Source organism: Maniola hyperantus, chromosome 21, assembly GCF_902806685.2.
Source record: "Maniola hyperantus chromosome 21, iAphHyp1.2, whole genome shotgun sequence".
NCBI classification, from domain to species: domain Eukaryota; kingdom Metazoa; phylum Arthropoda; class Insecta; order Lepidoptera; family Nymphalidae; genus Maniola; species Maniola hyperantus.
This window is the reverse complement of record NC_048556.1, coordinates 10,027,901-10,044,985: the sequence shown is the minus strand read 5'-3', so window position 1 is coordinate 10,044,985 and position 17,085 is coordinate 10,027,901. Positions and strand designations below refer to the sequence as shown.

General features: G+C 38.5%; 1 protein-coding gene across 1 annotated transcript in view; it reads right to left on the bottom strand.

Moving 5' to 3' along the window:
* Nucleotides 1-17,085, bottom strand: part of LOC117992619 (dystrophin, isoforms A/C/F/G/H-like) — a 630,854-nt gene that overhangs the window by 103,834 nt on the left and 509,935 nt on the right.

Genomic DNA, 17,085 nt, shown 5'->3' with positions numbered 1-17,085 from the left:
TAGTTCATAATCTTTACTCTTCTAAATATATAAAAGGAAAAGCTGACTGACTGTCAACTGATTGATCTATCAACGCACAGCTAAAACTACTGGACGGACTGGGCTGAAATTTGACATGTAGATTGCTGTTATGACATAAACATAATAATGTGTTTGTACTTATAGACATAACTAGCTTATGCCCGTGACTTCCTCCGCGTGGACTATACAAATTTTTAACCCAAATTTTACCCCTTTAGGGATTGAATTTTGAAAAATCCTTTCTTAGCGGATGCCTACGTCATAATAGCTATCTACTTGGCAAATTTCAGACCGATTGGTCCAGTAGTTTGAGCTGTGCGTTGATAGATCAGTCAGTCACCTTTTCCTTTTATATATTTTCGAATTAGATGTAGCTAATTCCGCTATACACAATCTCTAAACTAAAATTACAGGTCTAACTCTATTGCTATCCCTTTCATAATGCTCTCAGAGGATGGATCTGTTAATTTAGCTTAGTTTAGAGATTTGTGTACAATACAACATAATTAGCCACAATGTCTAGAGTAGTTAATCCTTAATTTTACTACGTGAAGTAACAGCAATATGAGACGCGGTTTCCCTTAACGAATTCAATTTAACGTCTTGTGACGAGCCGGCCCATGAATATTAATACAGCGATCATCGTATGCCGGTAATTTGTGAATTCGTTAACGAGGGTTGAGACATCATTATTTTACGAGGGGCAGGTTTGTTTACTCGCCCGTAAACGCAAGATCTCCGGGGATTTCTTTAATTTTTATCCCGCAATCATTGTAATTATCACTTTGCTACAATCCTAATTGTTGGGATTGGCTTAATTTATTCTTACGGCACGTGTAGCCACATTTTAGCCAATAGGTCTGTTTACGACAGTTAGGGAAGTTTTAACAAAACGCCGAGGCTTCGACGTCACTGGGCAGGCGTGAAACGTTAGTTACATTTGACGCCCTATTTTCTTTGATTTTACGTCACCATAGCGTTATATTTGACACTAGCTTATGCTCGCGACTTTGTGTGCGTGGACTACACAAATTTCAAACCCCTGTTTCACCCCCTTAATGGTTGAATGTTCAAAAATCCTTTCATAGCGGATGCCTATACGCCATAATAGATATCTGTACCCGTAGTACAAGATTTTACGTCTCACCAAACCAAACCAAATTCGAGAGTCGAAATACTTCCGCGTTACAGTAAACTGGATCTTAAATGCCTTGTTTTAAAGCTCAAGTTTGTCTACACTTCTACAGCCAGCGCTCCAAGCGGAAACATTGCGAAATTAAAATCATATTTGACTTCAATTCAAGGCTGTTTAGGTCCATTTTATTGTAACGCGGAAGTATTTCGACTCTCGAATTTAGTTTCGTTTGGTGAGACGTAAAATCTTGTACTACGGGTACTGCATGCGAAATTTCAGCCCGCTCCGTCCAATAGTTTGAACTGTGCGTTGATAGATCAGTCAGTCAGTCACCTTTTATATATTAATAGTTGTCTGTGTCACTCATACATATTATGTGACGTTTTGTCGGTCTCAACGACAGAGACAACGCTCTACTAAACCGCTATCTCTGTCTTAAGGTCTAAAATATTTTCTGCCGCGTACTGTACTAGCCTTGTGTTAGTTTGATAGTCTTTTTTTTTAAATAAAAACGGCGAGCAAACGAGCAGGCGGATCACTTGATGTTAAGTGATTACCGCCGCCCATGAACATTTGCAGTACCAGAGGAACCACCAATGCGTTGCCGGCCTTTCAGGGATTTGTTGATCCGCGCCTTGAAAAACCCCATGTTGTAATCTAATGGGAACACCGCCGAAGGGAATTGATTCTACAGCTTGCATGTGCTATATGTTATTTTAGATCGGTACCTACTACTTTAACATTGAGTAAAACCCCATTGGATTTCGAGCGCTTGATCGTAAGGTATTACCGGGAATCCAAAAATAAGTTCCCGCGTCAGTATTGAAAAGGCACCAATTTGTACCGGGATTCAGAGCTCAGAGAAAAATGGCGTGCTTAGAAAAACTAGCAAAACAATAACTCTTCCGTAGACTCCGTAATCAGCTGAGTCTACTACGGTCCAAAAAGATTTTATTCTATACGTCTCGTATGTTTCATTTTACTGTGGGTCTAATGCCTTTCATCTGCAGTCTACACTACTTACAGTACAAGGGGGGGGGGGGGGGTAAAGACACTATAGTTTTCAAAATCCCGTGGGAACCCCGAATAGAGGAAAAGGCCGGGAAACTTCGTACATCTGTGTAAAGTCAGAAGAAAAACAAAAAAAACCCCCGAATAGGAGCTCTACTGGTGAATGAATTTTCTAAATAGGTTCTGTAGTTCCAGAAATTATACCATACTAACAAACTTATAAACTTTACCTGTTTGCAATCTAAATATATCATAAAAATTACAATAAAGGAAAAGCTGACTGAATGATCTATCAACGCACAGCTCAAACTACTGGACGGATCGGGGTGAAAGTTGGCATGCAGATAGCTATTATAACGTAGACATCCACTAAGAAAGGATTTTTGAAAATTTAGCCCCTGAGGTGGTGAAATAGGGGTTTGAAATTTGTGTAGTCCACGCGGACAAAGCCGCGGGCCTAAGCTTGTATATAGAAAACTAAATCCAATAGTAAAATTTTACTTTCTAAAACTCAATAACTCGAAACAAACAACCGTATATTATATTCTCTTAGGCCGTGGTCCGACCACCCGCGCCGGCGAGAAAACGTACAATAAATGTACATTCCGTGTAAACAAAAGAGATGCATATATCAAGAGTTGCTCTCTGACTGTTCACACTACCGGCGACGACTCGCATTACTAGTTGTGTCGCTGAGCGATGAGCTATCAAAAATAAACTCGCTCAGCGATATTCGTTCAGCGATGCTCACTAGCTTGAACACGTGTAACGTGCGCGCATTATTGCACAGGACTGAGCGACCGCGGGCGCGAGTAATCGCACGTCGCACTTGCACACTCGCTTATAGCCCGGCGACACAGCTATCGAAACTACACACTTGCTTCCCGCTGATTGCCAACTCGTTTATAGTTTCTAGTTCTACTCGTTTCTCGTTCATCGTCGGCGGTCGGACTATGGCCTTAGGCCGGGATGTATTCGCAAAATCTGTGCAAAAGTAAAACGGAGAGTTCAGCACGCCTGAGGGCTGAGGATTATAAGCATTGTGAGAGCTGGAAACTTTTTAATTAAACGTTATTAATTTGCGCCTACGTGTGGATTATATACAATTTTCTTTGAATTGCCTTGAAGTGCTATTAACTCATTTGTAAGTACTTTCTTAGCACGCAGTCAAAGTAAGTCATTCTTCGACACCAGCAAGGTAGAACATCGTTACTCATTAACGATTTTGAGTTACAGCCATATTCTTAGTAAATAAAAAAATACTTTTTTTGCGTTTATTACCGTAATCTATCTCCATTCTCCACTCCCAAAAAAAAAAAACATTAAAGCCACGTTGGACGAAGTCACGAGCATCAGAAATAGTTATTGCATAAATGTATTCACAAAATACCTCTAAAATCGATAATACACCTAATAGAGTCTCCAACTCTAAATCACCCTCTATCCCAAAGTGAAAAAAGCACCACAGGCGTCCACATCTTAATTCCCGCTAAGAGTGACAAAGGCTACTTTTCATCCCGGAAAATCAAAGAGTTCCCACGGGATTAAAAAATCAAATCCACGTGGATGAAGTCTCGGGCATCAGCTATAGTAATTGTATAGCCACGAAATAAGTATAAAATCATTAACACACCTAATAAAGTCTTCCACTCTAAATCACCCTTTATTTCAAAGTGAAAAAAAAAAGCACCACAGGCGTCCACATCTTAATTCACGCTAACTTGATTAATGCTTCGCAATTTTACAATGCTCATTCGTTTTAATTTCACTCACATCTCAGTTTCACCGTCTCATTTATCTTGCTCTGCGTCAATCGGTTCAGGAACTTAATCTTTTAAACGCTTTTCTTCGTCTGCAACTTATTTAAGTAACACAACTGTTTTAAAGTGACTTAAGACTTGAAGGGAACGTATTTGAGGAGATAATTTGCTTAATTTGACGCTTATCATTTGGGTATGCCTATTCAAACTTGGAATCGAGTAGATAGACATTTTGTAGAGGGCTTAGTTCACGTTGGCCGAAGCCATTCGGCAAAAGCTATCTAAAAATATTGTGTAATAGGCCTTGCGCATTTGCACCTGTACAAACACAGAACATTTTATTTTATGAGTTAAATTTACAAATAAAATATTTACAAAATTGGTTTCTTCTTCTTCTTCGTGAGCACTATTTTCGTAGTTTCAAACACACATTTTATTGTTGAAAGTCGGCGCAATGCGCAAATATAATTTACCCACTGGCTGGCGCTCGGCAAACATTTTGGGCCAATGTAAACTGGAGGCGTAAGGCGCGATCTTACCATTGAATGGTCTGCCCAAAAAAGTGACCAGATTAACTCGTTTTAATTCAATTTCCACCAATTGTACTTTTGAAAAAACAGTGAAGATATTTCGGCTAATAATAAACATCACCAGTTTGGTTTATTCACTGATTGTATCAAAGTTTTAAGGTACAGAGACATGAGTGAGACTATTTGTTGAGAGAATTGTAAAAACTTTACAATAGAAATAAAATTCGGATGAAAATCATTATTGGTTTTCCGACAGAGTAAAAGCGTTGATTGTGGGCTTTTAAAACCGTTTCGCTTAAAAACCTGCGGCATGCACTACAGCAGTTCTGTTTTTATTACAGTTAATGGATTCGGGGCTTTTTGGTTACGAAAATTATTAGACAATTGGGTATTTGATACATTAAAAAAAAATTAAAAAAAAAATTCTCAGTGATTATTTAATAGAGGGTCTCCTCCAAAATACGTAAAATCCACGTTCTTTGTTAGTTTTAACCATTTAAAATTATCGATTAACCTAAAAAAAGTACGTCATTATGAATGACGTCACATTCCAGTATTTCATAGGATATCGTAAGTGCGCGTTTTGACGTTTGATAAAAAGTTACTGATTTGAATAGTTGTCAAATACCGTATTTGAAATAAAATATACTTACGTAAAGAGTTTTTTACTAAAATATAAAACTGCAGTATGATTTACAGTAGGTATGTCACGATATAGAATGTATTTTGAGCTTTTTTGAAAAACAAGTGTGCTTATTCAATAGAAAAACAGACAAAAATAATATTTTCTATGCAGACACTATATTTTTAGTTCAACTTTAGACTTTACGTCAAGCCACTTGTTATCAAATCTAAATATATAAAAGAAAAAGGTGACTGACTGACTGATCTATAAACGCACAGCTCAAACTACTGGACGGATCGGGCTGAAGTTTGGCATACAGATAGCTGTTATGACGTAGGCATCCGCTAAGAAAGGATTTTTGAAAATTCAACCCCTGAGGGGGTGAAATAGGGGTTTGAAATTTGTGTAGTTCACGCGGACGAAGTCGCGAGCACAAGCTAGTAAAATATAAAAAATGGGATCGATTATTTTCTGCGAGAATGGTGAACAATAGACAGTTAAAAATTCGGAAATTCGGAAAATCGTCATTTTTGGCAGTCTAAAAGCGTTGATTGTGGGCTTTAAAAACCGCTTCGCTCAAAAACCTGCAGAATGCACGCTACACCGGGATTCAATTCGCACTTTGTTTACACTAGAGTAAACGCATTCGGGATTTTTCGGTTGCGGAAAATATCAGTACCCGTAGTATAAGATTTTACGTCTCACCAAACGTTGCTAGAATTCGAGAATCGAAATACTTCCGCGTCATAGTAAACTGGATCTTAAATACCTTGTTTTAAAGCTCAAGTTTGTCTACACATCTACAACCAGCGCTCCAAGCGGAAACATTGCGAAATTAAAATCAGTGGCATTGAATATTTGACTTCAATTCAAGGCTCTTTAGGGCCATTTTACTTTGATGTTATTGTGTTTCGACTCTCGAATTCTAGCAACGTTTGGTCAGACGTAAAATCTTATACTACGGGTACTGACAACATAATGTAAGGTGTGATTTTTTTAGAGCGCGCTTGCCTAGAAGATGCTTATATTTTACTCTTGACTTGAAAGTATCCCATATTGAAATTGGAGGGGAAAACTGAAGCCGAAAAGGCGTTCCATATCGTAACCACTAGGTTCGAATTAGAAACTAGGAGGCAAATCGCTTTATACGTGTCCATTCCTGAATAACTGATATAACATCAGTATCAATAACTCTCTATCAATTTTAAATGCACGCGAAATATTCCATCGCTGTTGAATTCAATAATCACGTACTATCACATCGAATTTCGGGACTCGCCGAAAAAGTTATATTCGTATTCAGATCAGGCGTGCCGAAATGTGAAAATTAATACAATAACGCAGTATTAATTAAAAATACAATCGAAAAAAGCGCGATCGGCCCTCTGTAGTGGGAAAGCGTTGATTGCAAGAGGCTTTTTACTTTTATATCTACGTTTTAAGGCCTGGAGAAACAAAACGCGTCACGGTACGCTCTGCAGAACGTCACACTGAAGGTAGCAAAGCGCTGATCAATTCTAAACTTCCAAGTTTGGCGCTAAGTTGTCTATCGGTATTCTAGAGAATAGAATATTTCGGAGTGTGTACCCAACAATTTAAATTTCTGTATATAGTTTAAGTAGTTTGTTTAAATTACGCTAAGCAGTTTGTTTATATTGTGTCGCCTCAGTTCTGTAGCTAAGCTGTGGATAGTGTTGTTGATTACATATTTACCAATTTTGTTTTATAGATTTAAGTTATAGTTTTAATAAATAATTTACTGTTCCGAATAAAAAATAAAAAATTACTTTTTGACCTGGTCCTTCCTTCACTTTCTACAATCGCACCAAGCAATCGTAACTACTACTATATTGTGGCAAATATTCAAACGAGAGCCTAATTATGATTTTTTTGATCACACTACGAATAAACCCCTCTTAAGGCGTGCGTGCGTACGTACTGTCCAAGTCTTTATACGTTTTGAACAAGTTTTATTAATACGTTCCTTTGAAACCTGCGGAATGTATGGCACGTCCGAATTGAATCCGCACGCTGTTTACAGTACAATAAATGCGCGTTTGGCATTCCGAGGACGGAAATTTTACATGTGTGTAATAATGTCGAACTTTGTATGTACAAATGCTATCCATACTAATATTATAAATATGAAAGTGTGTCTGTCTGTATGTCCGCTAGCTTTTCGCGGCCCGTGCGTTCAATCAATTTTGACGCAAGTTTCTAATTCCAACGGTTTAGGCTTTGCGTTGACAGATAAGTCAGTCAGGACGACAAGTTTTTTGAAGAAAAATGGATAATGGTTGTTGGTCGCGCCTATCTGCCGTCTCGCGTTATATCTGCCCAAGGCTTTATACGATTTAAACAAGTTTTATTTATACGTTCCTTTGAAACCTACGGAATGTATGGCACGTCGAGATTGAATCCTCTCGCTGTGTACTCTGCAATGAGCGGGCGTGGAATTCCTGAGAGGGAAATTTTACATGGTTTTCTTTTTAGAGTTCCGTAGGTATATTATTTTTTTCAACTTAGAAGAGTTATTACCAGTTTTATTATTCGATGGCTGTCCCTTGACTGCGATCTCACATGGTAGTAAAGCAAAATGGAGTCTAAGATGGTGGCGAGCCTTAGGTCTTATAGCAGACATTAGGGGAAAAATCTGAAAACCGTGAATTTGTGGTTATATCACACAAACAAAATTAAATTGTGGTAATGAAATAATAATTAGTATTTTCAATATTTGAAGTAAGATAACTATAGCAAGTGGGGTATCATATAAGAGGGCTTCATCTGTGGATTGTAAAACAGATTTTTATTTATTTTTATGCATCATCCGACGACCTCCCTGGCGCAGTGGTGAGCGCTGTGGTCTTAATAGTGGGAGGTCCCGGGTTCGATTCCTGGCAGGGGTTTGGAATTTTATAATTTCTAAATTTCTGGTCTGGTCTGGTGGGAGGCTTCGGCCGTGGCTAGTTACCACCCTACCGGCAAAGCCGTGCCGCCAAGCGATTTAGCGTTCCGGTACGATGCCGTGTAGAAACCAAAGGGGTATGGGTTTAACAAAAACTGCCATACCCCTTCCAAGTTAACCCGCTATCATCTTAAACTGCATCATCACTTACCACCAGGTGAGATTGCAGTCAAGGGCTAACTTGTATCTGAATAAAAAAAAATCATAGTTTTTGATTTATCTTGCAAAATGTCGAAAAAATACGACTGTAATTCGGAACCCTCGAAGCGTGCGCGAGCCTGACTCGCACTTGGACGGGTTTTTAAATCTGAATTTAGCATAAAACGCTAGAAAGCTCTAATATATTGTTGACATGTAAAGCTAACATTTCTAAATAGCATAATAGCCGGACATGTGGTTAGTGTGACTACGTGAGCACTAAGGCTCTAGTGTGGGAACGTCGCACGTGGCAAAGGCCGTACGCTGAATACCAAGTGGCGAACACCAGAGCCGAACACCTGAGGTGAAGGAAAACATCGTGATAGCATGCCTGAGAGTTCTCAATAATGTTATCGTCTGCCAATCCACACTTGACCAGCGTGATGGACTATGGACTAAACCCGTCTCATTCTGAGAGGAAACCGGTGCTCAGTAGTGGGCCGGAGACGGGTTGAGGTGATGATGGTGACGAAAAAGATGCAATACAATTTTTATACATCTTTTGGTTTAAAACACTCGCTTTAACACTTATTATACCTACCATATTTTTTATTTTTTTTTGGAGTTTTACCTACACTTCAAGGAAATTACTAAATAATTTTAAATACATATCAAAAATTGCGTAACCGGCAGGAATCGAACCTGCATCTTCTGGGTAAAATTACTTATTATACCTACCAGTAGTACCTACATGTAAAGCGTATATATTTTCTAAATAGCATAATAGCCTGACATGTGGTTAGTGTGACTACGTGAGCACTAAGGCTCTAGTGTGGGAACGTCGCACGTGGCACGGGCCGCACGCTGAATACCAAATGGCGAACACCTGAGCTCCTCAAATTGTATTTAATTGCTCGGAAAATTCAGGTACGAGTACCAATTTCTTCTATATTTTAAAGAAAGGCGAACATTTTCATATACTTGTGAACTATTTAATAAAATCGGGTGATAGCTGTAATAACTTTTCGAAGTTAGGTCAGTTTTAAGCAATTAAAATAGAATATCTCTCAACGGCTATACTCACGTGTTTAGTCGACGTTAGCCCGACTAGTTTCGAATCTATCCGATGCCTTTTTTCATAAGGAAATCACTCACGATTAAAATTAAAATACAACTTGTTTTAACGGTGAAGAAAAACATCGTAAAAAACCTGCATGCCTGGGAGTTCTCCATAATGTTCTTAAAGGTGTTTGAAGTCTACCAATCCGCACTCGATCAGCTTGATGGACTACGGCCTACACCCTTCTCATTTTGAGAGGAAACCGGGGCTCAGTAGTGAGCCGGCGATGGGTTGATCATGATAATGATGACGATTCTAACTTGAAAACTTCCTAACATTAGCCTATATGGGAGTCCGTGAGGTAGCACTTTTCGGAGTTAGGAGCTTAAAGCTTGGTAGCCTCTGAAGGCAGTCAAAGCAGCAGCGTTTTGTATGAATAAAGCATATGCATTGAGAGCTGATTAGCAGCTCCCAATGCTGTTTATCAGTAGCAATATAACAATGTAGAGTCTAGTACTAAAGAATACAACTAAGTAACTCTACAACAATTTTTAGGGTTCCGTACCTCAAAAGGAAAAACGGAACCCTTATAGGATCACTTTATTGTCTGTCTGTCTGTCAAGAAACCTACAGGGTACTTCCCGTTGACCTAGAATCATGAAATTTGGCAGGTAGGTAGATCTCATAGCTGACATTTAGGGGAAAATCCGAAAACCGTGAATTTAGGGTTAGATCACACAAAAAAAAAAATTGTGGTCATGAACTAATAATTAGTATTTTCAACTTTCGAAGTGAGTGACTATATCAAGTGGGGTATCATATGAAAGGTCTTCACCTGTACATTCTAAAACAGATTTTTATTTATTTTTATGCATCATAGTTTTTGAATTATCGTGCAAAATGTCGAAAAAATACGACTGTAGTACGGAACCCTCATTGCGCGAGCCTGACTCGCACTTGGCCGGTTTTTCTTTCCTTTTTTACATCTGCTCGGAAAATAATTGTTTTCCTTCTAATTGGAATAAAAAGGTACACCGATAGATTAGTCTACCACAAACGGATTGAAAAGTAGAGATCGAGAGTACATAAATTCTCAACAACGATCCAAAGATAGAACAGCTATCGACCGAGTGAATGAGCAAGTTGGCGAACTGACTGCTGCGGTTCTAGTAGGGTTACCACCTAATCTTCTTTTTTCTAAATAAATAAAAAGAAAAGGTGACTGACTGACTGACTGATCTATCAACGCACAGCTCAAACTACTGGACGTCATTAACAACTATTATGACGTAGGCATCCGCTAAGAAAGGATTTTTGAAAACTCAACCCCTAAGGGGGTGAAATAGGGGTTTGAAATTTGTGTAGTCCACGCGGACGAAGTCGCGAGCATAAGCTAGTAATATATAAAACACAAAAAATGTTCTACCTATGTCCGTTATAGACTCTGAAACTATTCAACCGATGTGCCCCAAATCGGTTTTATTCGAAGGGCAATAAATGCATAGATAGACATAAACAATGCATTGGGCACATTCTGACATGTTCTTAGCGATATATTTAAAAATCCCGCTGAAATTTCTCAAAAATCCTTAGTGAGAGTCTACACTATATCTAGACCCAACTATTATAATATGCCAGTCAGCTTCTTCGTGAAGTCAGTCTGATACAATTTGAATGTCAAGTAAGAAGAATAAGCCTAGACTGCATTGATGAATCTTGTAGAGTAAAAAGCTAACGTATGGAAAATCAACCGGATTAAATTTATTACCCTTCATAGCAGAAGAATAAAAAATATACAACGCGTTCATCTATTTTCTTATCTTGTTTGAAGTTCATTCAAAGTTACCTGGCTACCCTACATCCGGGTCGTTATCTCAGGTGCCCGGGCCGGTTATATCCAGTTAAATCCTGTTACAACCGGTTACCAGGCTAGGGATTACCGCCTTGATCCGGTTTTCAGTCGCTTCCGACTTGATTTATTCACTTCCCGCATTTTTTGGTGGTCAAATGTGTACTGTATGTTTTTTACTTATTCAAGTGCTACATAGTTATATCACATGAATACCAATATTTTTTTTAAATATTTTCAGGTAAGTAGGTACCTATCGCTTCTATTAGATTATATTTAAAGTGTATGTAACTCTACCTGCATGAATGTTTTTTTTTATTATTATTTATTTTACCTATGCTTTTACCTATATGATGGAAAATGGAAGGTAGTTCCTTACAACAAAGATTATTAGGTTTCTGAGATTTTGAAAGTAGTCAATAAGGAAACAACTAAGTAAATCTATAACAGACAGAAAAGTCCGTCACCACACGACTTACTTTACAATACTGTGATTTATTTCCACAGTATTTTAAAGACAACCTGTAGGTACTATTTACAGATGATTATGTTAGATAAGTTGATTAAACTTGGAAAATTGTTTTTCTTTATTGTTCTGAAATCGAAGTATTACACGTTATTAAAGTTCTCTCACTTCATTAACCAAAAAATTAAAAGAAATTCGGCAAAAGCAAACCGTTTCAATGTAAAAAACATTGTACACATTACTTTGAGTTAACATTTTCAGCCTGAAGCAAAAACGCGGTGGAGCAAAAATTTAATATCCAAGATGGATAGTGAAATATTTTGAGGCTAGAATTTTAATAATGCGTATAGTTATTGCGGTTTGTGGTTTAGCGAAATACGGAGGCAACTTGAAGGTAACATTTTACAAAGTAATTTCCATGATGCATAGCTTGCATTCTGGTCTGGGAGAAAATTTGGGTTAGAAATTGTCGCTAGAACTTGTAATAGGTTCCTCATTCTGGGGTGCCAGCCGGGTAACCTCCCAGTGTGCCTGGGTGCTGCTGGTCCATTTTTGGATGCATCGGGCATCCGAGGGGAAGAGCCGTATTCGGGCTGGTGCAACGACAGAGACAGTGCTCTACAAATTTGCTTCTTAAGGTCAATGTACATTACATTCGGCCACGTACTGCACAGCACTTTCTATGTAGGATGATGAAGCGGCACCGCTCATACGCCGCACCCCCAACGCAACGCATCGTGTGGCTTCAATCTAAACCGTCAGATCCAAAAACATCGAGATTGTGCAAAACATAAAATCCGGATATGACAGCACATAAAGTGTTGAGATATTTGTTTGACCGTGTCCCGAATCGCTAATGAACCGGATTATGCCCGTCGCAGCCGGACATCGGCCGGACAAAATGGCGGATTGTCGACGAAATCACGTAAACTGTCACATTTGTCATTTTTCGCGCAATTTAACGTGGGTTCGAAACGTGCGTGTTTAGAATTTAAATGCCCATAGAGAAGTAGGTTATAAAAGGTTTCTGTAAATATTCATGCCCGGTTATTTATTACTAATTTTACTGAATTAAGGAAGGATTATACTTTTAGTAGTCTATTTTTAAGCCTTTAAAAATAACCTGCTTAACGGTGAAGGAAAACATCGTGAGGAATCCTGCATGTCTGAGAGTTTTCCATAATGTTCTCAAAGGTGTGTGAAGCCGCACAGGGCCAGCGTGGCGTACTGTGGCCTAAACCATTGTCATTTTGACAGGAGGTAGATCAGCAGGTCAGTAGGTCAGCGATATGAAGGCGATGATGATTTAAAATTAACGATTAGAGAAGAAAAGGTGATGTAGCGATTGGATTTTGAATTGAACACCTAATAACTATATTTTTAAACCGGCATCACGGCTCTGGGTTCTAGCCACTGAAAGTGAAACATACAAGTACGCTGGAAGAGGTGTGCCATACAAAATGACAATCATTTTTTGTGCCGATTCGAAGCGCCACACTGAGCGAATTGGGAATCAAAATTGACACTTTGTGTCAAATGGTCCTCGTGTATTGACAGATTTCTCTCATCACTAACATCCAGTTACGAGTACGCTCACATGATGCCCACTGCTGCTATTAAGGTGGTTGAATACAACCAGCCACAAAAATTCAAATTTTAGTTAGTTTTTCGAAAATAGTAGACTTACCATACCTACATGTTTTTCTATAAAACTTTGGTCAAAAATACTCATATTTGTGCAAATCTGGGAAAATTCAGAAAATTATCGGTCCGGAAGAAATATGAAGTAAATGAGCATTTTTGACCAAAGTTTTTCTGAAAAAACATGCAGATGCATAAAATATGTTATGCCCGCAAAACTCATTATCTTAAGCCTTCGATGTATGATTAGCCTACTATTTTCGAAAAACTAACTAAAATTTGAATTTTCGCTTCTGGTTGTATCAAATCACCTGAAAATTAAGTTGCTTCAAAAACAGTTCGGCCATCGCAAGTCCAGTGTAATTGAATTCATAGAGGTCGATGGTTTAACCCTACAGATAAAGTCTTGTCTACACCCTATTTATTGAGAAAACAAAGAGTAAGAGCCAATAGCTAAAACTCCATTCGTACAAACCAAACATTTACTTACAGTATTAACTTCACACAAACGAATGCATAACAATATAGGCAAAGAGCAAGTAACGTCTGTTGCAGCTATATTTGAGTTCGCAACTGTTATTAGTTTCCCGCCATATTTGTTCAGAGATTCGTGGAACTGACTAACAAATACACACGGAACGGAGTTGTGAAATATTACTTTTGAGACTGAGTTAACATTTTTTACCCCACTACTAAATATACATACTAGCTTATTCCCACGACTTCATCTGCGTAGACTTCACAATTTTCAACCCCTATTTATCCGCTTAGGGGTTGTATTTTCAAAAATCCTTTCCTAACGGATGTCTACGTCATATAATAGATGCATGTCAAATTTCAGCCCGATCCGACCAGTAGTTTGAGTGTGATAGATCAGTCAGTCAGTCAGCTTTTCCTTTTATAATATAGATCACATAATTATTAGATGATACCCGCGACCTTGTCCTCAGGGATTTAGGGGTCTTAAAATCCCGTGGGAACTGTTTCATTTTGCGGGATGAAAGAAGCTTGTTTGTCTCCGGAATGGAAGCCATTTTTATACCCGTCAAAATCGGTTAAAAGGATTGGCTGTGAAAAGCTAATAGACATAGAATAATATAGATAGGCTTGCGCTTGACGACAAAATGGAGCGCGCTTGCCAAGAATATGCGTATTCATTCTTGCCTTGAAAATAGATCCTACTCAAGTTATGCATGGCAGGAAATTCAGACGCTGGAAGGGCGTTCCAAGCCTTAGCGATTTGTATCAGAAACATTGAGCAAAAACGTTAAGTGCCAGTAGACTAGTTGTCGATTACAATGAACCAAAAGCTTAATTTGCTATTATTATTATTATTATTATTATTATTTATTTACTATTTAATTACAACGGCCATAAAGCCAATTACACTAATTAAACTACGAGTACAAACTAACATAAACATACATACAAAAATTGTTAAAATTATAAATTTTAAAAAGCAAAATTATAAATTTTCACAAAAGTGCAAATTCTGACCCATGAGGTCAGCCCATTTGTCAGCAAATATGTCACAGCGAGAGGACTCCTTCAGCAGCGCGTTGAGCGCAGCCAAAGTGCGCGGTATGGGTGACCTGGAGCGCGCTACCGTGCGACTAAACGGACTTACGAAAAATTTGGAGCGGTGGCGGAGATAGCTGTAATTAGAGGGTGCATAATATAATCCGCTGAAACCGATCAAATCTGTATGGTGCAACATGCAGCATGCGACATGCGCCGCCCGCCCTCAGGAGATGTAGACCTAACAATCCACACCTCCTGAGGATATTCCGGTGTCGGGACGAAACGTGCGTCGAGTGTCTTTTGGGATTTGTGTGGTGTTGCGTGGTGGTGGTGCGTATTGCTTGCTTGGTAGCTGGTTTTCTCTGCATGTTTAGCAGTGGGAGGGCGGGCGGGGCGTGTCGCATGCTACATGTTGCACCATACAGATTTGATGGGATTTAGCGGATTATAGCAAATGAAGCTTTTGGTTCATTGTATATCATGGATTTCCGCAAAGTAACGCCTGCTTCTATACAACAATAGATGTCGATTGTCGATCACATAAGGATGCCAACGTTTACAACGGCGTCTCGCTGTAACTAAAGCCTCATTAAAGGCTCATACACTCAATCTTATCACAAACTACATAGTCCCGTAACATAATTAATGGTCCATTATAATATATTGTTTTGATAAATCCCGACGCAATCTCAGCGATGGCTCATTATTATTGGCAAGCCGAAGCGCGATCCATCTTGCGTCGGGGTTCTTTAGGAGAGATTTATTATCTTCCGCATTTACCTGGCTGCCCACTTTTATACTATATCGGATATTAGCACAGAGTAATGTTAATACAGAGGCTATTTAAAATCAATAAGTTTTCAAAAAATCCGATTGCAATTTGCACTACATCATGGTATCCAATGTTTATCATTAAACTAGTTTATGTTCGCGATTCCGTCCGCGTGGACTACACAAATTTCAAACCCCTATTTCACCCCCTTAGGGGTTGAATTTTCAAAAATCCGTTCTTAGCGGATGCCTACATAACTATAGCTATCCGCATGCGCCGCAATATAGCTAACAGCCTGATCCGTCCAGTAGTTTGAGCTGTGCGTTGATAGATCAGTCAAGTCAGTCAGTCAGTCAACCACCTTTTCCTTTTATATATTTAGAGAAGAAGAACAAGAAGAAGGAGATAGATAAATAAGAGATGTTATGTAGAGATCCTATATAGATATATATACCTATATAGGTTGTGTACCTAATTCTTAAACGGAGCTAATGACTGGGAAATAATAATCAAAGAAACATTGTCTTGATTTTGAAAGACCTATTCAGTGATATGACCCTCAATATGATATGCAATTTTTTTCTTCTCTACTACCATTTTGTATTTTATGCCATTGTGGTTAAAAAAAAACAAAACCCAGCCAGTCAACCAGCCATCGCATGTTTTAGACAAAATTCAAAATTCAAAAAATTCAAAATTCAAATGATTAGTCAAAATTGGCAATAGATTACTCTTTTTGATTGTCAGTACTCAGTTGTTGGATTTGTAAGATAAAGTGGTGATAATTATTACGCAAACTAAAGCTACGAGGGTTCCAAACGCGCCCAGGTCTGAGAAGAGCCCATAACAGACTCAGCCAGGTATTCTTTTTATTATCACCACTTTACAACTAGACTAACAGAACTATCACAAAGCCATTAAGCAACTCATTCCCAAGCTTGCTTATCATTTAAATAATCCTTTACATTGTAATAGGATTCAAATCGATAGACTCCTCATTGATTAAAATCCACCCTGTTTAACGATATACAATTTGTAGTTAATAGTTCTCTATGTTTTATTGAATCTGTATCGGGTCGCAGGTGTACGTAGCCAGCAGGTATGGGTAAATGAATGCCGGTAGTCGGTACTGGAGTCCAAAGCTTAGGCGACTCGAGCGTAGTTTACACAGACTTTAGACTTGACAGTTCTATTGCTGTTTGTTCACAATTATTCTACCACAGTGTATCTACAACTAAATATAAACTGTTGTTTATAGTTAATGTGTTATAGTTTTCTATGTTTTATTGAATCTGTATCGGGTCGCAGGTGTACGTATCCAGCAGGTAATGAATGCTTGTAGTCGGTACCGGAATCCAAGGCTTAGGCGACTCGAGCGTAGTTTACACGGACTTTAGACTTGACAGTTCTACTGTTGTTTGTTTGTACATTACATTTCCATATACTATATTGTAGTTTAAAGTATTAAAGTTCTCTATTTATTAATGACTCTGTATTGAGTAGCAGGTGTACGTAGCCAGCAGGTATGGGTAAATGAATGCGGGTAGTCGGAAACGGAGTCCGAGGCTTAGGCGACTCGAGCGTAGTTTAC